This window comes from Lasioglossum baleicum, chromosome 8 (assembly GCF_051020765.1).
Source record: "Lasioglossum baleicum chromosome 8, iyLasBale1, whole genome shotgun sequence".
Lineage (NCBI taxonomy): Eukaryota > Metazoa > Arthropoda > Insecta > Hymenoptera > Halictidae > Lasioglossum > Lasioglossum baleicum.
In genome coordinates, this window is record NC_134936.1 from 1,798,978 (window position 1) to 1,826,901 (window position 27,924).

At 37.9% G+C, this 27,924-nt stretch overlaps 1 protein-coding gene, 1 long non-coding RNA gene and 1 pseudogene across 7 annotated transcripts in view; 1 reads left to right on the forward strand and 2 right to left on the reverse strand.

The window, feature by feature from the left end:
- 5-ht7 (5-hydroxytryptamine receptor 7) overlaps positions 1 to 27,924 on the reverse strand; it is a 364,419-nt gene that overhangs the window by 88,509 nt on the left and 247,986 nt on the right. The window lies entirely within an intron of this gene.
- The window catches only part of LOC143211313 (uncharacterized), a 49,283-nt gene continuing 21,410 nt past the window's right edge, over positions 52 to 27,924 (forward strand). Inside the window, exon 1 of one of the 2 annotated variants that reach the window (XR_013009430.1) lies at positions 52 to 7,136. This is a non-coding gene — a long non-coding RNA (uncharacterized LOC143211313). The remainder of the gene's footprint in view (positions 7,137 to 27,924) is intronic. The other variant, XR_013009431.1, reaches the window with a different exon arrangement.
- LOC143211310 (histone-lysine N-methyltransferase SETMAR pseudogene) lies at positions 7,701 to 22,447 on the reverse strand (annotated as a pseudogene).

The following is a 27,924-nucleotide window of genomic DNA, read 5'->3' on the forward strand; positions in this document are numbered from 1 at the left end:
ATTAATTTTCAATTTAATCTCAGTTAATAATTCGTTTTGAACTGATTGTTTTTTTAAAGATTGTAATATAAATTTTTTTTGTACTTTCATCGATATTCTTTGAAAATGTATTCTTGGGAGTAGAGATGATTAACTCACTCTTGCACTGGGATAATTTTCGATTATTGTAAGTAGAAACATTAGCATAAGGTACAAAAAAATTTTTCTTTAAATTAAAAATTTTTTTTTAAATTTTGAAAAAATGAAAAAAAATTTTATGTGTAATTACGTTTGTTTCTTCGGTGGAAACTTTCCGTTCTTTCGTATAAATTGCATTGTTGAATGAACTTCTTTCGAAAAAAAATAAAAAAACTAAAAAACTACTGGACCAATTGGACCAAAATCTAATCAGTTCTAAGTTACGACGGGGCACATCGATTGCATCATTCATCATTCTGATCGCGTTGTTACTTTTTCAGAAAACGTTAATGAAAAATTTGATACCATAGAAACAGACATACGTGCGCGCGCACACACACACACACACACACATACGCGCGCGAACATTTTGATAAAAATAGTCTAAAATGACTCCAATGACCATGAAACGTGAAGATCTGCTAAAAAATCGATTTTCGATTTTCGGGGTCATTACAATAACTTCCCTGTAAAATCGGGAAGTTAAAAATGCGTTTTATAGATTTCGGTAACTTATATACATATTGAAAATTTCATCGAAAAAAAGTTTAAAGATGATCACGTAAGGGCGAAATGCCCTGGCAAGGCTGAAGATCTGCGACTTTCACCCTTAAGCTCTCATCTTTAAACGTATGTAGCTCATTGCAATGTTGACTATACAATAAGTTACCGAAATCTATAAAACGCATTTTTTAAATTATCGTTACAGGCCCAGATAAAAAAAGTTGACAAAACATCATTTTTAAAATTTTGTATGATTCTTACCAAGTGCAATCTTAATAAATGTTTGTTTACTTATTCTCTAGCGAACTAGTCGGTCTAACATCTTTAAAAAATTCAAGTCCTTTCGACCAATTTTTAAAAAGTTATGCGATTTTTAAGAGTGTCCACTTAATATTGCCGCTGACTGTATATAAGATTAACATGTAAAAGAAATCCTAAAATACTGAATCCTGAGGTAGTAGAGTTATTAATTAACTAATGCAGTCGATAATCATAGATCATCACGAAAGACAAATTATGGTATGTTTATTTTATTAGCTTATTTTTTTATTTGTGGTAATATTGACTGAATATAATTTTAGTACTATTTTAGTCGCAATATGTATTTAAAATATTTCTTTTTTCTTTACACAGGAAAGCATTCTTTTATGTGTTAAAGATTAAGACCAACACTAAAAATTATTATCGCAACAAGTAAAAAAAGATTGAAGAACTATATTTGAACAATGCATTTTTTAATAAAAAATATCACAATGAAAAGTTAGTAAAAATTATTGTTTAACAAATGCAAAAAATATTTAATTATATCTAGGTAAGAATTACTATTTTTTAAATATTTTTGGTGAAAATTTCATTACGATATCTCTAATAGTTCAAAAATTATAAAACAATGAGACCAACTTCTTCGATCCGGACCATTGTGCGCCGCGGCGATTGGGTCTATTTCGACCCAGAGTACCGAAACAATCACTTACGTACTCAATTTCCAGCAATTAAATGAAACGAATATCTGTTGCATTGGAAATAACAGAGTCTAACGTGTTCACGAAGATCCTCAGTGTATCGATGACGAGTTCCGTCCGAGTTTTATAACTTTGACATTAATTGTTCAACTCGAGTGACAAATTGTTCAGAATTGTACAGTATTTTCACGGAGACAAAGTTTCGAAGTGGCTCGAAATATTGACTAACGGAAGAGAGCTGCGCGTACTTTCCACGGTTTCCAAGTTACATTCGCGTTTACGGTTCACTTTTAAACTCGGAGCCCGGTCGATTCGTGGCCCTTCTGTTCTAAAGGGTGGTCGCCACCTGTACCTTGATGTACAATGGTACATTTGTAAAAAGTACGTGAATGAAATTCTTATCGCGTTAACTGTACGTCGGATCGAACGCAACTGTGTTTAACTTGGAGAAAATTCAGATACCATCGGTTTGGATAATCGAGGTTTCACTCAATCGTCAATTAAACGAACAAATATTCCACTCATTTTAATCAGAAAAATGTCACAAATATTTTGATAAAAGTTTCGTAAAGGTATAGTTGGAAAGAGAAAAATGTTTTATCACTACACTGCGGATATATTTATGGAAAATAAAAATTATGCGCATTAATTTTAAGAAACAGGGGCCACGACAAAATTCTTTCATGCTTTAGTCCTTTGCACTCGAAGCTACTTTGACTCGAAAATTAAACATTTCTTCAGCCTAGAATAATTCCATTCTATGTATATTAATTTTTTTCTTTAATATAAAATGTTTAGTAATTGATTAGATACCAACATATTTAATAATGCAAACTATATTTTGAATTTGAATTCATCAATTTTTTGCGGCGGCTCTGAGTCACTACTCGAGTGTTGAGGGTTAATAATTTTAATACGCTGAAAATAGTGAATTCATGTTTCTAAATTCGAAAAGAAGCATCTTCATTTTTCAATCGTGTCCACGTTTTCGGGAAAATTGATCACCCTACTCCTAAAATCCTGTTTGACCTGTCCACTGATAATTGGTGATAAATGTTTGACTTTAACGGCACGCGATGTCGATCAGATTCGGGGAGGACGATAACGGCCGGAAGAAAAGGAACGCAAAGACTCCGGCCCGGCGAAAAAAGTTGCGTTCCAGGTAAATGATTTATAGCCTCTCGCTTCTTTAATGCAGCGACCGGAATTTTTGCAAACCCGATACGAATTATTTTCGGATTTGTCACGATGAATATTAATGGGCAAAACTTTAACTCGAATTAGCAATCAACGTCGGCGACGCGACGTGCTTTCTTTCTGCTCCGAGGAATTAGCTTCGTGCAGCTTGGCCGTTCAGATTACGCTCCTTCATAATCGGGAACAAAGGTGTGTGGTTCGAAACATGGGAAACCGATCAATTCAAGAAAATCTTATTTTCCGATGTACGCTCGATCACAAAACTGTTCGAAGGTGTGTTTAAAAATGTCGATTTTTCGAAGATTTACAAGTCGCGGTCTCCCGATTTGATTTGTCATCAAGTGCAATCCTCCAGCTTTAATTTAGGCCCTCCGAAATTGGAAAATTCTTGGATCTAATTCGTGAGATAATCAATGAAAAAATTTTGTTGCATATACATATAAGTACGAAAACCGTTTCGCAATAACGTTGAAACTCGATTATTTGGAAAAAATCTGTGGGACAAAAAAATGTTGTTCTGCATTTTTCAGTTATTTTTGCATGTAAATTAACTCTCTGCGGACTGTGCCACCTGCATTCACTGCGACATTAAAATGCATGTGCCGGCAATAAATTTCTGAACTTAATTCCCTTGAAAACGAGGTCTTAACTGGAAAGATTTCGTTCCACGGTTTTGATTTATTATTAACTATATTACTTTCGTAGAAGTTACCCAAGATTGTAAGGTCCAACGAAAAGAGACTGAACTCGGAGAATTAAACAAAATCAGTTTTAAATAAAAATTGTTGTGCATGCATTTGAATATAAAAGCACGTTATAAAGATTAAATATTAAAATATAACATAAGCAACGTTTTTTAATATCTTCTTCCAGAACAATATACATATAACTTCTTTGGAAAATTTTCGTTGAAATCGAAATCGTGTGAAATCGTTCTTTCAAACCATTATAGGCGGCTCGTTCTCAATATTGAATAATTACATTGTGGAAATAAATTTCTATTTAAGGCAGTGTTTAAATATACAGTTGACAATTGTGCCAGACTAAAGAGGCGCACAATAGCTTCGAACTTCGCGGAGACTGTTCACGATTTGCGCGTGCAAGATGTCTCTCGTTCCTTGTCGACACAGCTCTCTTTTTGACTCTCTACCTTCCCCGGCGATTATGCTCTTATTCGTTCGGTTTGAGCACAGTTGACGTGCGTCGGAATAGTTCCGACCGCGCGATGTCTCGCGAGAGATCCGCGTCGAGCATGCGACGCGAACGTAATCTGCTTAATGCAAATGATTTCGTGACGGTATTATGGAAATGATTGCTTGTTACATTCTTGCCCTTTCGCAGTATATTTGCCGGGTTATCGACGTCGCTTTCGCCTTCGTCGCCGCTCTCGACGAGCCCGGTAATTGCCGAACAATTTTCGACGCCGCCGCGCCGAGGCGTCTCGACGCGTTGTTGAACCGGTAGCTAACGTCATTGGGAACCGAAATCCCGGTAATAGATCTGCCCCGACTCTGCCACACAATCATAGTCAGCTGTATATGTTGCATCAAACGTGTAAAACTAGTTATTTTCGAGATTATGTCATATAATAATATATAATATATATGACATATATATATAATTACTATGATGATCATTTTGTTAAATTATGTGGTTCTAAATTATTTCTATATTCGAATTTCTTGAATGTGGGAAACAAATTTTAGTTCGATAATGAAACATCATTTGGATAAAGAAGATAAACAGTGCAACCAGAAATTTCGAGTGCAAAAATACGAAGGTGTATTTATCGTAAAACTCACTGCTTCGAAGATTGTTTCACTTGATCCAATCTATTACTTTATGCGGAGCATATTCGATGTATCGACACGGCGATAGTGACAGGATGAACGAGAGCAAATACCAGAGGGTGACGAGAGACTTTCGGAGAGCCCGCAGAAATCTTGTGGACTCTCCAGGGACTCTTCTTATCTACCAGAGAGTCTGTCGAGCCCGGAAGTTCGAGAGAAACTGACAATTTTTGGCTGTGCACCTCTATTTATCTACTCGTGCCCATGATCGATGGCGCTCCGATCTTGATAGAGTGAACAGGTGTCTACGAAAATTGATCGTTCGCGGATTCCACTTCCTGATCGTGGGTCGTGGAACACGCGTTTCAACGTGCCATTTTTTAACCCGCGTTATCGCAGAAAGGTCTTCTTCATTTGTTACGTATTTTTTCACGGTCTCCGACTAAAATTACTGGTTTCATATTTTTTAATTTACGATTATTGAGATCGTAAAGATGCAGCCAATTAATTGATCTTTTTAAACATATATTATAATGAAGATCTTTAAACATATATTACAATCAATTGATCTTTTAAAATATATTATAGTGAAGATCTTTAAAAATTTGTGAACATAATCATTTCAATTCGCGCACTACAAAGTGGGGTCGTCGAAATGTCACTACAGATATTTTATAAAGTGTTAAAATTGGACAGCGGATTTTTATACAAAATAAAAGTGTTAAAAAATAGGTTAAAAATAATATGACAGTATCTTTACGTTCTTCTAATGTTTTTACTGTTTCAAATTACATCTTGACATTTTTCTCATAAATGCATACACCCACCGCGTGTAGGGTGTTCGTGGAAAATTGGAAAAGAATTAGCAGATTAAAATTAGCCAAAGTACCGGATTCGTGTTTGTTTGTCATTCTGAAGTATTTTCGCCTCTTAACAAATTGCGCATTATTTGAAGAGCATTCGACGCGCATTTTACCGAAATTAACAAACAGGTTTGTCACATTTTATTGCGAAATGCTGCAGAAGGAGATTCGAATGGAAGCGGCCGAAATCTGAATAATCAACCTAAACAGTGGCTTGTTTATACATCTCCCGAGAAAGATGCAAATGCAGCTGCAAATGGTGATTACGGGAGTAAAAGCCGAGATAAATCCGTTTTACCGCTGTGTTTTGAGTGTACAGGATTAGCAGTACTGTTTGGAATATTAATTCTCGTCATTATTAATTGCCCGGCGAAATTCTGTTGATTGTACTACCAAAAAATATATCCGTTAAGCTGGTCCAGTGTATTCAACGTAAGCTATGCATTTACATAATTGTCTCTGCATCGAAGATATATAAATTACAAGATTTAAAGTTCCGAATTTATTTATTGCAACTGTAAATCATTGGGACAAGTGACAAGCTTTAATGCTACTGAAAATTACATACAAATCTTTTGTTAGATCCAGCAAGGAGAGGTCACAGTCGTGGTTCTGGTGACTCTATGTATAGTAAAGATCAAATAAAATAGATAATATAAATTTCAAGGAGAAACAAGAGTTTCAGGAAAATCTTATTCCCTGCAGCAACAGTTTTGCGAACAAGAAATAATCACGGACGGTACTAAACGGGGTGATGTTTTATCGAGCCTCGAAAATTCTGAAACGCTCTAAACGTAAACAGCCAACCATGTCGATCAAGACTCGTCAGAAACTGATCCTTGCAAATCGTGAACCGCGAATCGAGATGGCGGAAACGGAAACGTTCGTTCATCGAAGGAAATATTGTGCAGCGACTAAAATTCACTCGACACATTCCGCACGTTTCTCGCGTTACCTGGAAGAAATGGGTTTCGGCTCAGACGTCGGGGATAGTTCTCGAAATTTATGGCATCGGTCGGACATAAGCGTTTCTATCGATCAGCTGCGGATAGCACCCCTAACATACGTATATTTCACCGAGGCAACACGATCCGAGGAACATTAGGGATTTTTAAATAAAAAAATTATTAAACAATCTTCAACACGGTCGCTGCTGATGTCACGGATGATGTCACAATGCAGATGAAAATTATAAACGAAACCAATATGTACAATTCATTTTTTAAACTGATGTATTTATATTTTTCCTATAGAGCATATTTTATTTATATTTTTGTATTTCCATAAATGTCAGAAAATTAAAAAATGGGTATACAGATATTTGTTTGCTGTTTCAGCTATATTTTCGCATGCATTCAGAAACAAGTGCTTTGGAAAGTCGGTTTTTGCATAAATCCTAATTGCGACGCGTCCCCGTTCTAATCAGCACCTCGATTTCAGGTCTGTGTTTCTGTTCCTGCCTCTCGGTGACGAAGAAACATCCCTCCATTCTGAGTGGCGTGAAATGAACATTGGCGTCGCGCCAACCACCAAACGGAACGTCCGGAATTTCAACGAAATCGAATAAACAAATTACCAGAACAGGATTGTCGTCGGCCGTGGGACAGTTATTCAGTCGCTTCGGAAGATAAATTTGCAGGGAGGTAAATCAAACCTATTTCTACAAACAGAAATTTCATTTTAATGCAGCAACGATATTTTTCATTCTTTTGTAATTCTACTTTTCGGTATAATTTCTGTATGCAGACATTATATTCGTTTTCATAATTTGCAGGACCCCGTTGCTACTTATTACTGCTTGTAGCCTTTTTAGTATACTTGCATATACGTTTTCTAGCGTATTACTTCATTGATTCAATAATTTTCCAAAATTCTTTGTTTGTACAAAGACGAACATACATACAGATTAGGTGACTGTGATGATTAGACTGCGGATTTTTATGAGTTTGTGAAGAAATTAACTGGGTGAAGTAGAAAACAGTGAAAAATATAAAATATCAAGTAAATTCAATATGTATAATTGTATACACAGGGTGAGGCGCTAGAAACAGGCCACCTGAATAACTCGGCTGCTATTGGTGTTAGGAAGAAATGCATCACATGGAACTTGCTTGGTTTCGAGGGGTCATTAATCTGATGTTATTAGCGTTTTTGTAGGTGGACGCGTAAAGGACATATGAAGGTCACCTTCATTTTTTTAAATGGAATGGTATGTTTTTTCATGTACTATCGGGTAGCGCCTTTTATGACGCGTACAATGACCTATGGGTCAAGGTCATTCGTGGTCTGGGTTAAGCCATTTGTGATGGAAAATAATTTACTTTGAGGAAATGATCGAACACTTCCTTGCCGCCTCTGGTTGTTGATATTACTTCATCTCTGTCTCGTAATCTCTTGTTATGGGTCGTTGAATGAAAATAAACATTCAATCACGCTGTACGCTTTACATGTACATATGATTGGTCGTTTATGAAAATCTCTGCCGAGCGAAAATGCATCTTGAGTTTCCGAAATGCGTTATTCAATAACGGAGAAAGTAGATATGGTCATTGTTTATGGGGAATGTGTCGCCAAATTGTAAGAGAAGCAGTTCGTTTCTATGCTGAACGGTTTCCCGAGCGTGGGAGACCCTCACGATCTGCCTTCACGAATGTTATTAAAAGTTTTCAAGAAACTCTGGAAGTGTAGGTAACAAAATACAAAGAAGATCCAAGACAGTAACTAATGATCGAAATACAGTGAACATTTTAGCAGCTATAACACACAATCCCCATGCTAGTACAAGGCAGCTAGCACGTGGAAGTGGCATCAGTCAACGAAGTGTTTTACGAATATTACATTTGAATAAATTGCATCCTTTTCATGTTTCACTTCACCAAGAATTACATGGGAATGATTTTCAAAACCGTGTAAATTTTTGTGAATGGAGTCTGCGGAAATTGCAGATTGATCAGGCGTTTTTGACTAGAGTTTTGTTTTCAGACAAAGCCACATTTACAAACTGTGGCCAAGTCAATCGTCATAATATGCATTATTGGTCAATAGAAAATCCGCGGTGGCTGCGAGAAGTGGATAAACAAAGACCTTGGTCTGTAAACGTTTGGTGCGGACTTCTTAATACTGAAATAATTGGCCCTTATTTTATCGATGGCATATTAAACACTTCGAGATGTAAACACATTTTAACGGAAATTTTACCACAGCCGCTAGAAAATATTCCGCTTCGCATACGGCAAACTATGAGGTTCCAACAGGACGGATACCCTGCTCATACTGCACAGATAATTACTCAATTCCTCAACGTGAAATTCGGAGATCGTTGGATTGGTCGTGCAGAAAATCATAAATGGCCTGCGCGTTCTCCAGATTTAACACCTCTGGACTTCTATTTCCGGGAAAAATTAAAACAGCAAGTGTATAATGAGATACCAACAACTAGAGAAGACATGAAAGAGCGTATAAGAAGAGTTTGTGCCGCGATAAACCCAACTGAAATTCAACAGGCTGTATTATCCGTTAAGCAACGCTTAAGAGCATGCATCAATGTTCAAGGTCGCCAGTTTGAACACTTGTATTAGTCGTGTATTACTGTTAGATACATAAATCAACGATGCTCTATCATTTCCTCAAAGTAAATTATTTTCCATCACAATTGGCTTAACACAGACCACGAATGATCTCAAGCCATAGGTCATTGTAGGCGTCGTAAAAGGCTCTACCCGATAGTACATAAAAAAACATACTATTCCATTTAAAAAAATGAAGGTGACCTTCATATGTCCTTTACGCGTCCACCTACAAAAAAGCTACTAACATCAGATTAATGACCCCTCGAAACCAAGCAAGTTCCATCTGATGCATTTCTTCCTAACACCAATAGCAGCCGATTTATTCAGGTGGCCTGTTTCTAGCGCCTCACCCTGTATACATATGCTAATCAATAGCAAAAATACTATTAAGGGGTGAAATACATTTCAATTCAACTATTGCTCCCCACAATCGATGCAGAATATTTTTATTTTGCATAAAGATTCGCAGTATAGTAATCATCATTTAAAAAACCAGTGCAAAAATTATTATTACAAGTATACAGAACTATTTGAAAGTTTCTTTTGTCGGACACTGCATATGCACGGTACTGCAGCAGCAGAGCTGACCGTCAGACTCGATATCTCAGGAAATGAATGGTGCTGGCGGCGAGGCGAATGAAATCTTTATCGAACGGTGACACCCAGTTTGCGCCGCATGGGGTCACTTATAGGAAACAGTTAACGGTATTTATGGCGGTGCTATAACTCTTTATGCGCTAATCAAATCGTAAGGATCTTTGGCACTCTCCAAGTACCTGGAAATTCTCAGTGGCTAAGCGTGGGATCAAGATTAAGCACCTTTGAATTTCAATCTGATTTAATCTACGAGTCTCATTTTATGTTTAGTGAAATAGAATTTATCATTGAGGGATACGGTCGATGTTATTCATTTATAAATATTTCTACGTGCGTAGAGACAGTTCCCTCAAATTCTAGAGACACTTTCGTGGGTGTTGCACTATGTTGCGTCTCAACAATATTCATAATCTGTGAGATATTGCTAAAAAGGACCCTTAAACGAAAATGACAATTGGAGTGAATCGCGTTAGAAGTTTTAGTTTTTGTTTCTCCAATATATTATTTTTGAATTGTTAATTTCGTATTTTATTTATACATTCATAATGCTTCATTTATACATTTATAATGTTTCATTTATACATTTCGCGTGCAATTAGAAAATGCTAAAGCTCGGTCAGTGTATCGCGTTAGAATCAACAGTGCTTCTCTGTAGATTTTTCATTCTGCAGCAAACGCGAAATAGATTTTGTTTGATCACCGACAGAGCACGATCATCCTCGATATACGCTGCACACGCAGTTATGTTGGTAAAATTTAGTTTCGCTGCTCGTTTTCCAACCGTGCTACAATTAATACCTCCATAATGCTCAATCGATAGATGCATTCTCATGTTCTCTATTCCAGTTCGCGCAGAGTATGTTCATTGATTTTGTACCGTGCTTCGGTTTCGCTCAACTTTACGATGGAAACGAATATTGGAGCTTTATGTGTTCATCGGACCAACTTAGGTGTCTCTTCGTTATGGAATATTGTTTCTGGCTGACGTATCGAGCAATATGTACGTTGTTCATGTTATTGCGAAAACAGTGGTACTTTTAATGGTTCAGTCTGTCATAATATGCCTGCATTCTCTTGCTTTACACTTTTTATTTATAATAATATTACATTACCTGAAGAACATGATCAATATTCCTCCATTTGGCTTCTGGTAATTTTGCAATTCCATTAAAAGGACGAAGAAATCCATGAATTATTTTTGCAGTTCTTCGTTAGACATCTTGCACAAAATTGTTAGCAGAAGCATGTTTATTTGTAACAGTTCATTACTTGGAGAGTTACTGTACCACTAAGCATGATTTATATTTCTCCATTTGGCTTCTGGTAATTTTGCAATTCCATTAAAAGGATGAAGAAATCCATGAATTATTTTTGCAGTTCTTCGAAAGACATCGTGCGCAAAGTTTTTAGCAGAAGCATGCTTGTTCCTAATACTTTATTACCTGAACAATTACTGTACCACTAAACACGATTAATATTTCTCCATTTGGCTTCTGGTAATCTTGCAGTTCGATTAAAAGCACGAAGAAATACATGCAACAAATAATTTAACTGTGGATTACTGTAGTAAAGCAATTATGATGATTGCTAGATTGCGGATCTCTCTTTATGCAAAATAAAAATATTCCGCATCGATTGTAGGAAACAGGAATAAAATAAAAATTGATTTCATCCTCAAATTTTTCGAATCTATTACTGTCTTATATTTCACTCAATCAATTTCTTCATCAATGTATAAAGATCCGCAGTTTAATGATAACATACAAAAATGTATACAAGGCGTCCTAAAAATGTACTTCCACAAAAGGGGAGATTCCTCAAGTCCTTCGAAGTACCTTTTTCCTTTCGGAAACGTTCTCCGCGATCTTGTTAAGCAGTTATTAATAATAAAAAACATGGACCAATGACAACGTACAGTGTGCTCTATGTACCATATAAATATTGAATGGTTTTTTTAAACAACCTGTATTTATTCGAATAATTATAGCCATTATTAGACTACTGATTTATATGCTAAACAAAAGTATTGTGCATCACTTGTGGGCAACAGAAACCAAGTAGAAATATCTTTCTTCCCATAACTTTGTTACATCACCCTTATGTGGCCAACAAAATTGTACAGATTCTTTAAAACCTTTCGTATTTAACATATTTGCACAAATTCTTATTTTAACCCTTCACTGCATGATTTTTTTAATTGGGATGAAAAATTTGAAAGAAGGTCGGTTTTTGTGTTTTATTTAAGGGAAAAATATTTAAAAAAATTAAAACAACATTTTATCAAATGAGATAAAATGTGTAGAATATTAAGAAAAAACACATTCTTAGTTTATTATATACCAGATTTGTTAACTGTATCAGACATGATACACTATGCAGCGAAGGGTTAAGTCTACAAATATATTAGCGAGCAAAGAATGGACATTCAGAGACATTTCGTAATATATTTAGAGGAACATTAACAAGTTGTTGAAAGAAGTGCTGTAAATGGTTAATACGTACATATTTATTTATTTATTTATTGCGTATGGAGAAGTGAAAGTATAGAACAAATGAATGGACTAACTAATTTGAAGCTCCCGTGTGCACAAGAAAGCACGAAGAAATACATGCAACAAATAATTTATATTTTCGTAGATTTGTTTAGGACGTTAAACGATTTCTATTGCGGTAGATTTATTTAGACAATGTATTGCACCGAATAATGTCGAGTAGAACGCAAATGATGAAACGTTATGTAGAGTAGCGAAGCTAACAGCACCCCGAAGCTCCAGATTTTACGATGCGACACATTTTGGCATCAGAGCTTTTTGCGATCATTAGACAGTTATCCTATTCGGCGGATCCTGTCTTCTGCAATTTCTTGCTGCTCCTGACACTGAAAAACGGCGCGCGTCAGCGTTTTGCGCGATCGCAAGAAATCCGAGCAAACAGGACACCGAGTAACAATGTCGCTTCGCAGAAATTGGACCAGTGCTACTTCCGGTTTATGCTTTCTGTGCTAACTGCCACACGGCGTCGAGCTTGTCAAAGCACGTTGTTATTTTCACGAACAACAGTCGTTTTGATACTTTACAAGTTTCGTTCATTCTCGCGCGAGTCGACGTTCGAATTTTTGACGAAATTATACTAATACATGTAATAATCGCAATAATGCAATCATTTAAATTATCTAATTCAATTTATGCCATAATTCAAGTTTTCTTACATTTTCAATGTGCAAAATAAAAACTTTCTACTTGAATAGCAACAAGCTGGGCTGAAATAAATATTTAATTTCGTGCGACAATAATAGTATATTTAAATTCTTAAAATGTTCTTGCTGTTTTCAATTAGACATACCCATTTTTATCATAAATGGATAAAACCAGCAGTCTATTGATTACTCATTTTACTTTATTCATGTTCACTCATTCATTTTATTTTATGTTCAAAATTCCCGATCATGCGGTACGATTTCTTTTAGTGACAGGTATATACATTCGACTCCATTTTCGAAATCTCCAATTTTCTGGATGCATTCGTCATGACTTCGAATCACATTTTCATGTTCTCTTGACCGCGAAAGCACTTCCCCGAAGATATTTCCGGATCTTCTTTCGCATATGCCGATGGCTTTGAAACCCGCGATCGCCATTTTCTTTTTTTCCGATACGCCATTGACAACTAGCAGCAAAGGATCAAGCATCGCCAAGAGACATTATCAGTTGAAGTCCACGGCTTCAATGACTAGAATAGAAAGTTTTCTGGTTCGAATGACTTCGGCGAACTTCCGTTCCATGACGCCATTTTGTCACGGGATCAGAGTTCCTCGACTGCGGTGTCGTCTTCTCCGCGACGACGACGTTACTATACTATAACTCTGTTGCTCCGTACATACAAATTGCCCACAGTTCAAGCTCTCTCTGTTCCCCTTCCTTCTCTCTACTTTGCGTTACAGAGACCCGGCAAGTCGACGCATCATCCGAATAAAATCTGCGGAGATCCGCTCGAGAAAGAGATCCCCGGCGAATACTTCTTTGAAGTTGTTTCTTGAATAAGTATGTATGTAAATCGCCGTGTTTTTCCAGCGACACACGACCTCCTAGATCTGACGTTCATACGCGTGCTACCAGAATTTTTTTCCACCTTCTTCATTGCTTCACTCGCGAACCCACAGACTTGACAGTCATAAAAATTAGGCAAATTCAATGCATTTCAACCCCTACGTCAATATCAAACATTTATTTTCGATATTCCATAGTTGATATTTTGAAATAATTTTAATTGCTTCTACAACAATTTTATACTGGACTCCGGAAGTTTCTATGACATGACAATCACGAAAATTAGGTAAAAGCATTTCAACCCTTACGTCAGTACCGAAAATTTTCTAGGACGAATTTTATACTGGGCTCCACGGTTTCTGTGTATTTTGAAATAATTTTCATTGCTTCACTGGCATTTATACAGACTTGACAATTACAAAAATTAGGTAAACTGAATGCATTTCAACCCTTACGTTAATATACAAAATTTATTTTCGATATTCCATAATTTTAATTGCTTTTACGACAATTTTATACTGGACTCCGGAAATTTCTATGAAGTGACAATCACGAAAATTAGCTAAAAGTATCTCTACCCGTACCAAAAATTTTCTACAACGAATTTTGTACTGGACGCGTTGGTGTCTATTTTGAAATAATTTTCATTGCTTCACTCGCAAATCTACGGACTTGATAGTCACGAAAATTAGGTAAAAGCATTTCAACCCTTACGTCAGTACCGAAAATTTTCTGCAACGAATTTTATACTGGACGCCATGGTTTCTATTTTGAAATAATTTTCATTGTTTCACGTGCAAACCTACGGACTTGACAGTCACGAAAATTAGGTAAACGCATTTCAGCCCTTACGTTAATACCAAAAATGTTCTACAACGAATTTTATTAACACCGTACCGAGTACAAAATGTTACATATTGTTTTATCAAAGTTGCAAATTCATTGAGATTTCTCGAAATTTTCACAGCAGCGTGTGCTTGAATGTCGAAATTTATTTAATAATTTTCAGTGGCAGCACATATTTGTAAATTCAATAATTACAAAATGAAAAGTCTGAAACCGGTCGTGGTACGGTCGGTGTTAATTGAAAGTACATCTACGTTTAATACGAATTGAATTTGTAATTATTCAACAAAAGCAGAGTTTATAAAAGATCGTGATTTTTTAAAGAACAATTTAAAACCGACAGAAGAAGATATTTAAATAATTCGTACAATTGTAAATTCATTTTGAACGAAACGGTACATAGATATTGGACAGTATCAGAAACACATTTTTAAAACGAAATCGTGTTCCCTGTAACATTGATGTCGGCGAGCCAAGAATAGAAGGAAACTCTAGCAATTTCCATAAAACATTTTACAACTCTCCGCAGCTTTTTCCACATAATTTCCGTATCCACGAATAGGCCGCCGATAGTTATTTGTGTCGCGATAAAACCCTCCCGAGGATTTTATTCTTTCGGTATAACCCGGGGTAATGGAAAATTGTTCATACAGAAAATAATATTTCACTTTACCTCAGTTTTATGATTGCCGACTATAAAGAAGGAATTTTGCATAAAGATCCGCAGTCTAGATATTGCATTTGCATTCACAAATTGATATTGATGCTATCTCCATGGCAAGAATTTACGAACGTCTTACGTAGCAAATATTCCGCGAGTCAGTCATAAAGATTAATTAATCCTGCGAATACTGTTGAAAGAAGAGAAGAGCTGTCGGATAAAATAATATTCCACCCGGACGTACGATCCGAGCCGATGTTTCTGTGGAACGAGTCTCGGCCATCCCCGAAATTTCCAGGATCAAAAATTCACGACAGCCCGAGACACGTTTTCCTCGAACAGCAAAAGGATTTCAATTTACCCACGTAACACCGTAGTTCACGATATGTATTATGTCGTAACTCCCGCCGGCATGCAAATGCATTTTTCGGCAGTTTATCTCTCGCCTCTGCATTCAGGATGCTCGAGATTCCTTCGTCCCTCGCTCCAGGAAGCTGTCTAGAGAAAAAGTTCAAACCACGTTCGAAAGTGCTCTCGCGAAAAGCCGTCGTAAATATCTAACAAAATTTTTCAATCCAACTTCACTTTAGCCTGTACAAATTGTCATTACTCGCACAAACTAATTCGTAGTCCTTTCTTCGCGAATTTATTAATTATTCGCGCACGCGCGACTAAAATGCAGTCCACTCTCTAAAACAATTGCATACACTTACTCCACCTCTCAAACAATTAAAAGCAAGCTAAAGTCTCTCATTTTCAATTCCTAATTTTGAAAATAATAATAATAATAATAATAATAATAATAATTGTATTTTTGAACAAATATTCTGTTTCTGAATGAACTTTCTATCTGAATTGAAACAAACTGGGCAGAAATAGAAATTTAGTTTTCCTCTTAATATGTTTAATAGATTGAAAATAATATAACAGTAGCTCTAAATTCGTCTAACGTTTTTGCTATTTTAAATGACACCTACTCATTTTTATCATAAATGCATAAAATCCGCAGTCTAGTGATTATTACGTGAAACGTTTTCGCGAATAGATGCAAGGTGCAAGAGGTAGCGTTTAATTTAGTTTACAAATGTAATCTCGTGTATTTTCATTTGTACGGTTACATGTGCTCGTATATTAGATTAAAACTGCTAAGCGTAGCGCAGTAGAGTTTTCTCAAAGAGTCACACATATTCACCGTTATTCCTATTCGGAAACGAACCCTCGGGATCTAAGCTCCTCGCGGACTTATCCCTTACTTTACCCCTGACGTCACATCCAATTTGATATGAGAAAGTGAAGTGAAAAGACGAGAGAGGAAACGGATTGAATAGTACATAGAGCGAGAAAAAGTCTCATGAATATTCGAGTACAAAAGACATTATTAGCCACATGATAACAATTGTCAAAGGAGAGACACGTCTCGTATTCATGAGTTGATTAAGTTCCCGATTCTTTTGTTGCACGCGACACTTCAACTAAAATAACATTGATGCTGAACGACAGAGGCAATTTAACTTTTCACATTTTAAGCGACGTTATAATTCACAGAATAATTTGTATCATTCTTTTATTGGTGTTGTCTTTCAATATCTTTTTAACACAGTCTGTTTAGAATTTTATTTAGAATTTGTTCAGCTAATAAATACACAGTAAATTTATGTTTCGCATTATTGGTAATTCTGAATATAATTTGCTCAGTAATTCTCACTTGAACGTTAGAATTTGTTTACTCAGAGTACGCAGTATTATTTTATTATTTGAAAAAATACTTTGCTTATTAGCCTTCCTCTAATTTTATTATGTAATTATTCTAAAGCAAATATACTGAAAACTAATAGAAGTTTTAGATAATCTTTTCGTTCGTTCAATGTGGAGGTTGAAGAAGTTAATCGCAGCCTGCAATCGTCACAGTTTAGTAAAACCGGAGAACTCTTAATTCACATAATTTCGTTGTACGTTTAACAGCGTTGCACGTGTCCCAACGTGTCCGTATTCAGTCCTGTCATCCCGTTGTCCACAAATTGGATATCGATTTTCAATCTTTTGCGAGAATCCGTTCGTACCTTTTGCTCATGTGTGCTCGTATACACGTTGCGCATAAATTCCACGACCTGTTCCTTTCGCGAGATTCCGAATTGAAGTCTCGTATCCGATTCCTGTTGAAATAACTTAGGAAGTGTAATTCTGGCGGTGCTGCAACTGTAACGCGACCTTGATCCCCCAGGAAATTGCCTCGTTATCGACGCGGATTTCCAGAGAACATCGCAAAAATGGTAGAAAATTACAATTTATTTGATTCAGTCGAATAATTGAGCTATTTAAGGTCTCACAACCACTATGAATGATTTTGTTGTAACTTCCGTTCATTAATTTTCGAAAACCGTACGTAAATCGACTGCGAGGTTGCTAATAATATTTTTAAATATTCACATTTTGTGTGGTAATAATCCCGTGGGCAACTGGAAAAAGCTAAATAATTATAACATTATGAAGTAACGGATTATAAAATAAGTAGAATGAGGCATTGCCTAGTCAGAGAACATTGAAACAAGCCGGTCTGTCGTTGAGCAAATGAAACAGGTCGATCATTGGTCAAATGAGTACAATAGAACAATATTGATTATGCAAGTAGATTAGGATAGCTACTGAAAAGACGAACAGAGTAAGAAAATCTGATAAATCAAGTGAAGTAAGATTGTTACTAGTCAGCCAAATCGAGTGGGAAGATCCTGTACAGGCAACTAGAGTAGGATGTAGAATCCGGGACAATTTCTGGCCAGACAAGTAAAGCAGGGTGTAATTAACCGGACTACATAGTAATTGAAGCAACCTGTAGTCCCGTGTATAATGGAAGAAACCAATTATGGCGAAACAGGTAGAATGGAACTATACTGTTTAGGCAAATAGATTTGGCTAGCTACTGGTGATAGAAACGGAGCAAATCTGGTAAATCAAGTGAAGTAATATTGTTATTAGTTAGCCAAATCGAGTGGGAAGATCCTGTACAGACAATTCCTGGCCAGCCAAGTAAAGCAGAACGTAATTAACCGGACTAGTAATTGGAGTACCTTGTAGTCACGTGTTTAGTGGAAGAAACCGATCTTGGCGAAACAAGTAGATTAAGATTATACTGATTAGTTAAACATACTCAGGTGATCACTGGTCAAAGAAACCGAGCACGTGTTATTAGCCGAGTGAAATAGTATAATCATTGACCAGACAAATGGGCCAAGTTGGCTGTGTTCAAATAACTGGAATAAGATGGTCATTCAGCAAGCGAAACTGGAGCAACTTGCAGCTAAACAAGTGAAGTGTGGTGTCATTGATCGGACGTAGTAGTCTCTACGAATAGTGTAGCCATTAACCAGACAAATGGAATGGAACAAACTTGTTCAAACAAATGGAACAGGTTAGACATTAGTCAGACACAATTGGGAATCCCTTAGCTAGATAAGGGAAGGATAACGCCGTTGGTCAGATGAGTAAATTGTTGGAAACAAAAACCAAGTAAATAGAATATTACGAACCTGGTCGAACGAGTAGATCAAGTCGAAGATTGATCAAACCATTGGAATACAGCAATCGTGATTAATAGACAGCGGATGGTATGCATTTATGGCAAAAATTGGTAGATGTAATTTAAAACAGTAAAAATATTAGAAAAGTTTTAAGATAACGTTATATTATTTTCAACCTATTAAACATATTTCACTTCGAATTGTTGCGATTCTCGTAAACAATGTTAATTTTGCATAGAGATCCGCTATCTAGTGATTAGAACGTGACATTCCGCGAGAAAAGTATGGTGGCCATTTAAAGCGGCAAGAAAAATGGCTAGCATCATTTCTGAAATCACGTCCGATCGTCAACGTGCCGAATAAATCACGTTACTTACGGGACGAGCTAATATCCGCGCATTCCGCGTGAACATTGTCCGAACAAGTCCGTAGAATTGCTTGAAACCCGATCCCATGGATCCTTCATCTTTAACCCGTAACCCTCGGGCGACCCTCCGGCGTTTGTCGAAACGCGCCGATACAAAAAGGGTAACGATATGGAAACGATGCCCGGAATCCATAGATCATCCATCCCCGCGGGTGTCTATTTTGATGGATTCGTACCTTGTTTGCTTTTCTTGTCACCCGTGAATCGGATATCGATTTTCGGTTTGCTCGGAGCCGAGCCGAGCCGAGCCGAGCCTGGCCTCTGCGCCGCGCCGCTGCCGTTCCCTGCAGAGTGCAACCTCCCATACTGGATTTCGTGGGATTTTCTTGCTACATTTCACCCGAAATATTTCGTATCTGTCCGACGCCGCTACTCCTCGGTGAATGCTGTTCTCGAAATGAGTATAGCGCCGAAAGGTCTTTTCACGGGAGGAGAAGAGACAGAGTGTCACGCGCAACACCGCCGCTAGGAGATACACGGCTGAAAGCAATAGGTTCTTTGGATCGAACGTCGAAGTTCGAGAGCTGAAGGGAATTCTCCGAATAGACGGCCCGCAGTCAAATGTCATCGCCATTTTCGCCCGGGAAGTATTCACCATCTTTTTCGTATGCAGGGCACGTGTACCTATTACTGCGGACGGACGTTCTACCGCGGTAGTTTTTCCCAACGAGGTTAAAACACGTAAAAGCGAAAACATTCTCAAATTATAATCTCAGGATTCGAAGAAACGTTCTTCATAAAGGGTAAAAATAAATCCATTTTTCTTCTCCATCTCGATTGCATCTATTCTACATCGATGCTTTCCGTTCGTGCGCTTAAATTAACCAAAAGTGGAGCTGCCTCATTCTAAAAATCTCCCTGTAGAACAACTTACTAAGAGCTTTTGAATCCTCGAAGCCAGAATCCTGTCTTCGCAAGCACGAAGACAGTTTGCACGACATTGTTCACCGAACGAAATCGGTAAAAATAATTTTTCCGACAATTTCCATTCGATTCAAAAATCGCAGAGTCGACACTCAAGCTTTAGAATAAAATAACGAAGTTCGTCCGCAAATTGCGACTAAATTCGCTCTGCTATCCGATACTATCAGCAACTTAAAACTTTCTAATATCCATATTTTAGAGTTCCACGCCATTTCAATCTGCATAAAATTCCCAAAAAAATGCAAAGGAGACGAGACGGTCCTTCTGATCACGCAGAAATAAACTTACGAAAGTCTTTGACTTTAGGGATCACGGGTACGTAAACGGTTCGGGGAAGGGGACAGGAAATAAATATTTGTTCCGGGCTTATCCGTGTCCCCGGTCGAATTGATACGGGATACCAATATGCACACGAAAATCTCCGGGTCTTGAGGGCGCCCTTTCTACCGAACTTCTATTTCACCGCAAATCCTGTCACGAATTTAGAGACGCTTAGGGAATCTTCTTGTAAAAGTCCTTCTCGTTTCTTCTCTTTCTCTCTTCTTTTTTTCTTTACACCACTGAACTAGAATTCCCGTGAGAACCGAGGACAGGTCTTGCATATGCGATTTAAAGCTGACATGGGACAGTTTTAGGAAATGTAACGGGATTGAGTGAACGTGCTACGGGGCGATGCCATTTCGTGGTTTTCGCTTGTTTCCGCGCCCGAAGCGCCGGAAAAAAGGACGCGAGACCAATGAAATCTTCTGAAAATATTTAATCGGTCCGACCTGTATTCGCAAATGTTCAAGGGCTTCAAAACAGAGGCTTCGTTAGTTTTGATGAAGATTTTAATGATAAAACTGACTTCGTATTACTACTCAAGAAGCTTTTACCGGGGCTGTTATTTTTCCGAAGCTTCGATTCTTCGAAGATTCGAAGGATTTGAAGGAACGAAGGGAAATAATAATATTAGGTGAAGTAAAAAGTTCTGAGCGTTTTTTCGCTTTATTTCGACGATGAAATTAACATACTTAGGATTATTCGATTTAGATCAAATATGCGCCGTTTTGTTCGATGACTTTTGTCCATTTTGAAGGCAATTTCATAATTCCGCGGTTGAAGAAGTTCTCGTCCCTATTGGTAAAAAACTTGACCAGCTCATTTTCACAAGCCTCTCTTGAGGCCAGTTTTGTACCATCAAGAAAATTTTGTAAATGCTTGAAAAGGTGATAATCGCTTGGTGCCAGGTCTGGACTATACGGCGGATGCGATAGCACCTCCCAGCCAAGCTCTCGGATCTTCTGACGCGTCGTTAAAGATGTGTGCGGTCTGGCGTTGTCTTGATGCAACACAACACCCTTCCTATTGGCCAATTCTGGCCGCTTCTGGTCAATCGCCAGCTTCAGTCTGGTCAGTTGTTGACAATAGAGGTCCGAATTGAGTGTTTGGCCCGATGGGAGCAGTTCATAGTGGATGATTCCCTTCCAATCCCACCAAACACACAATAAAACCTTCTTGGCCGTTAATCCAGGCCTGGCGATCGTTTGGGCCGGCCCACCGCGATTGGACCACGATCTTTTTCGGCTGTTGTTCTCGTATCTGACCCATTTTTCATCGCCAGTCACCATCCTCTTCAAAAATGGGTCGATTTCGTTACGTTTCAACAAAGAATCGCAGGCATCAATTCGGTCCAAAAGGTTCTTTTGCGACAATTCATGTGGCACCCATACATCGAGGTTCTTCTTGAGACCAGCCTTACGCAAATGGTTCCAAACGGTTTTCTGGCTAATCTTCAGTTCCCGGGCAATGGAATAAGTGCTCACATGCCGGTCCGACTCGACGATTTCCATAATTTTATCCACATTTTCGACGATTGGCCTACCAGAGCGTGCCTCATCTTCGACGTCCATATTACCAGAACGGAATCGTTGGAACCACCGCTTTGCTGTTGCATTCGATACTGTCCATAAACAGCACGAATTTTTTTGGCCGCCTGCTCCGCCTTTTCACCTTGGTCATAGTGGTACTGAAGAATGTATCGAATTTTCTCTTTTTTTACCTCCATTTTCGAACGCTGTAACACACAACTGGCTTCACCGAACAAAAAACTGACAAAGAACGATTTTGATGCGCAAAGTATCACCTTGAAATCGCCGTATACTATGACTCGATGCGATGCGTACATCGTGAGATATAGTTCACTAAAGACATCTAGACGGTGGTTTATTTCACCTCATATTTCAAAAGAGTTTATGAATTAATGAAACTTTTTCATTAAAATTTTCAAAGGCTGAAAAAAATAATGCAATTTCACCGATGTCCTATGTGAAAACATTAGTGATCAAAACTAAATAATTTTAATTTAGCAACATTGAATTTTCAAGTACAGCCCCCCCCCCCCCCCCCCCCCCGGTGCAGTTTTAATCAAGGAAACGCGGATACGCTCGGAGAAGAAGCTCTCGGCGGCGCGGCGTCTCGTCGCCGTACTTAAAATTATGAAAAATGTGGCGGAGTGGTTTCCGGAATCTGCGAACAATGTCGCGTTTTTCAACGATGTCGACGCCGGGAAGCGGATAGCCTATTCAGTCGACGAGATCCGACTTCTTTCGGGAGATCCTTCAGCGTTTATTTCGCCGTTCTTTCCGCGTATTCATAGCCGAGGACACGTGACACATTATAAATCACATAACGGGAACGCATAACGTACACTCCATTTCCATTCTAATGGATTCCGGGGTCGGTTTCGTATCGTTCCTCGACTCCGGAGACGGTCTCCCGAGGACTCGATTCGTCGGGAGAGGATTCCGCGAATCCGTTCGCTCGTTCGCCCTTGGAATCCTCTCCCATACCTTGGGAGACCGTCGCGATTCCACGGATTTACGGCGGAGAGCAATTTCCATCGATTTTCCGGCAGAGACGCCGCTGATAAATGAAATTCAGTTGACAGTGTTCAGCCCTGGCATAAGCGGTAGACACGATTTTGATATCGGTCTCGCTCCGATGAGAGCGGCGGTCTGCGTTCTCTAACATTTCCTCCGCGTTGTTCGCCGCGCAGCAAGATTTACCGATCCCAGCATCCCCCGTTCTGTTATTGTACGCGCACTAATTTAACGGGGTCCCGCGAATAACCTGAACGCTGCCCTCTTTTGACCTGGTTTTCACTCTTTTGCTAGACGAAATGCTAGGAGTCTATCACTGTGTCCGCTCAAAACCGCACGGCATTGGTCTGTCTTCTTTTTTTAACGTGAAGGTTTCGGTTAGGGCTTTACAAGCTAGTAGACCTCCTTTTTCACAGAAACTGCGTGGGTTTTCATCGAAGAATTTCTTGCGGTCTCTAGAAATCAGATAAGAACTTTTGCAATCATCCAATAATTAAATTTACCTCGAATGGAACATGTCAAACTCGAGTACGAGGAGAAGAGAAAGTTAGAACTCGTTCAACAGAGTTCGGTATTCTTTTCTATGCCATTGTAAAGGGCAAACCTTCAGCTTTACTGGATAAAAAACGTTAGCTGTTACTAGTTACTATAAGGATAGTTACTGTGGCTTTTATCATTCACTTTCTACTGGAATTTCAATAATTTTATGATACATTGGTACTCTCGAATTCTTTTTGGTATAAGTCTCATCATCATTAGGGATTGCAATCCCGCGCCATTTTCAATCCCGCGGATTGATGTGGGATTTATTTTAATCCCGCGGGAGTGAGGATTTAGTTCTTCGATCTAATATATATTTAATAAAGAAACAAAGTTTACTTAATGAGATAATCATCTTTAATCATAGTAGTAAAAATTTATTAAAAAGATACAAACAAAATCTAAATCTACATAAATTAAAATAAATCTCTCTTTGGAAAACAAACTATATAATTTAAATATATACATATGCGTATATGTATGTGTGTAATATTAAAATAATTAATATATTAAAAAAAATTTTAATATTAAAATTATAAAAAAAAGAGAAAAATTTTTAATTTGTAATACTTTGAAAATATGCACGTAAAAAGCAAAGACTGAAGTCATTTCAAAGATATTCTGCAGCGGAAATTCATTCAGCCTCTACACTTGTCGGTCGAATAGTTAATAAATATTCGTAAACCATCTCCTTTAAAGTTTAGACGATATCTTCTACCAATTCCTTTGACTCAACTTCTTCGATACAATTTTCTTGCAATTGCAATTCTAATTCTTCTTGCAAGGATATGTTGGACTGGTGTCTATCTTCTCGTATATCTTAATCTTGAATATTTTCGTCTTCTTCAAAGTAGTTGAATGCTTCAGCATCATCGTTATTATTCACACGTGTGTCGGTAAGAACTCTTTCTAACAGATTTTTTATTTCTTTGCGAATTACATTTTTCTTTGGCATTTCGAATGTAGAATCTCTTAAATTTTTACATTCGTGTTCATATTTACCCGGATTTTGCAAATATACTAGTATTCCACTTAAGTCGGTACGACGTTGTCGTATCGTTTTACGGAGTGCTGTGGCTAAATCAGTGCTAAGAGGAGTAGACTGTTTATTTAATTTTTCCAAAATAAATTTAAAAGTTCTTTCTGCGGTGATTAATTAATTGGTAATTAATTGGTTTCAGACATAAGTTTAAGTCATTTATTTTGGACCATTCTTCATCGGTGAAATATATTTCAGATTCGATGTCAATTAAAGCTTTGCTTACGCATAATCTTAAGTTGTGAGAACGTTCCACCATACTCAATAAACTATTCCAACGAGTCTTGCAATCTAAAATTAATTCTAAATTTTTTCCCAGTTCTTCTTGCACATATTTCTGCAAATAAATGTCATTTTTTGTTGGTGACTTCTTAAAAATCGCAAAATTTTGATTATACGCATAGTCCTGCAAAATTTGCGGGATCCCGCATCACCTATTTAAGAAATGCGGTACCAAGAAATGATGCGGAATGCCGCTTCGCGGGATTGCAATCCCTAATCATCATGTCTATTATTTATGCATACACAGGGTGAGTCACCTAACGATTGCACCTTAAAAAGTTGAACGGTTCAATGGAGTTGACACGATGCCATAGGAATATTTGTGTTGTTGTTACTGTCTTTTTAGAGATCTCAAGGTAACCCCGATTTTTTAAAACAGTAGCACTCCGGTTTAAATATCTACGACGATAGTCCCTTTGACTATAGCCACTCAAGGTGATTCCAGGTCACAGACAGTAATCGCCATACTTCTCGATTACCCGGAAGAGTATCTGTTGATAACGGAATGATCAATAAATCCGCGAACTTTCCAATTCAAATTGCCGACGACACGCCAACAAGCACGCATAATCTCGCCCGGCAATCAGCGAGTTAATACGTTCACCTTGATTCCTAAATAGACCAGGAAATTGATCGTATTTGACAGTGGAAAACCAATATCGGTTTCCTTTATTACGGTTTCAATTTGATACGGTGACACTTCATGAATATATTACCACATCATCTCCCGCTCCTAGAAAAGTGGATGTCGCCGCTAGTTGCCGTTGCTCCATTTACCGTCACGGAGAAATTGCCGTTCGCTTTCACCGGATTCATTGGCAGTTTGCTCGTGGTTGTCATTGGCATTTGGTCGATCTTATAATTCGGAGAAAATTCAAGGGGAATTGATCATGGGAAATTTATCTCGATTGAATTCAAGGCAAGTATCGCACGACTTTTCTCAATTGTTTCGTCTCTTCGCGTAGATTTTGCTCTACTCTTTGCAAGCTTTTGGAACCATGGTGTTTTATTATTTTATTCATTCTAGATATTAAGGGGTAGTCTAAAGAGAGCTATTTTTTAAACGAAGTCATATATTCTTTAATGCTCTGTCAATGCAGTTCGTCATTCTTTTCAGAAAAGTAGCAAGCCATTTACGTGGAAAAATTATTAATTGGCTTAGTGCCTTCTCAAACATCGCATTAAAAAGTACACGATATTATTCAAAAATAAAGATTGACCTTCGTAAGTCATTGACGCGTCCCCAAAAAAGCTAACAAGACTAGATACTAGTCACAAGCGCTAAGTAAAAGATAAATCTAAACCGCTGTCTCCTTCAAAAGTCCTATTTTCACGTTTACGAGACGTAATTTGCATTATTCGCCAACATGTAGTTGTCGCAGCTTTATGAAAATAGCCACGCAGCTTTATGTTTCCGAATAATGCAAATTACGGGCGACTGCGGCCTAGATTGATCTTTTATCTAGCTCTTTGACTACTGAAAAACCCCATATTGGCGCATTCCGCACCCTTGCAATACTGGAAACGAGACTACCCCCTTAAAAAGCTGTATATTATGTAAATCATAAAAATTAGTTCGATGTTCGAGCGTGGTTTGGAACCATCGCTACCGCCAGTGATGGACACTAGAACTGACGCCCATATAACGCGATCGAGGAACAGTTTAAGAAGACTGTATTTTATAGACGGTATCAAAGATCAAAGCTATTATCAAAAAGCTGTGGAACGAACAAGAAAGTAAATTTTATTGGAGCTCGCTTGTTCATAAGACGTAAAAGTATATTTTGTTGCCGAGCTTCGAAGGTGCGCGGCGGTTTGCTAATGAGTACGCAATGCCAGAGGGGATAGTGAAAGCTTCGACAATGAATAGAGCTTTTGTTTAGCCGGGAGTTCATCAGCACTTTTGCGGAAGCCCATGAATTCCACTTCATTTCCAACCGTTGTAAAACAACGCGTAACGCCGCGAATTTACATAAACATCCGCAAGCTAACAACAACATTCCGGTAACAGATGATCCCGTTGTCCCAGTCGTATTTGGTTTCACACAGACGCGAATATCGTTGCCAGCCATGGTACGCTTTCGATTTAGCCATTCTTCTGCGCGGCGGACTCGCGATGCGACAGATCGAAAGCAATCAAACGAAAAATTCGATGATTAAATTTTACATTTCAACCTCGGGAATTATTCAGTTTATTGTTTTGACGTGTCTAAGTATACCCGGCGATATTCAATTATCGAAGCGAAAGCAAATCCAATTTCCGATGTATCGCGCCCGCGTCAATTTTACGTTGGAAAAACCAACGTCGCTCCGAAAGTATCAACAATATTTATACTTTTCACTCGCACAGATGCGCGCGGTGAAATTGATGGAACGATTTTATCTGGAACAATTTAATTTGCGAATTAAGGAGCAGTTGGGATATTCGTTCAGAACGATATCTGCCGTTGCGTTGTTGTTCGCCAATGCAAAACGCAGTTTACCTCTCCTCGTCCGAGCTAATGAAGAAGTATAATTTTTCGAATTTTAACTTTAACACGATTGCCAGTATTCGTTTTCACAACACACACTGGTAACATTTGTATTTTCAACGTGTCCACTGCTTTAAATTGTCTATTTTTGCCATAAATGCATAAAATCCGCAGTCTACCGATAATATGGTCAGTTTCAATTTATCTATTATTGTATCGATGTACTGTTTGAAATGAATCACTCAACTTTAATTTTCTATACCATATAATTGTTCCATCTTCAAGCGTTAAAGTGTTGCATCGTTGAAATGGCTATTGTAATAGCATGAGACGGTACGTTGAAGCGAGAATGTTTGAGAAAAGCGTGCTAGATAATGCAATTCGGACGCCGCGGACGGATTGAAACGTTGTTGAAAGAATTTCTATACAATCGGTGGCTGGAATACGTGCTCCCTTGAAATATTCCCTGTCAGCTGGCTCCACGAACTGAGTACATCTCGTTCTCGTTTCACCAAATTGCGTTCTTCTTCGCTTCTTCAGACCCGCCTCGTTGTTGCCCGGCTGTTATATCGCTTGTCTAGTCTCGTAGTCATTTTTATTCCTTGAAAACTCGCGTTCCCCTTGCCGATTTCCTTCCAGCCCCGCCCCGTTGT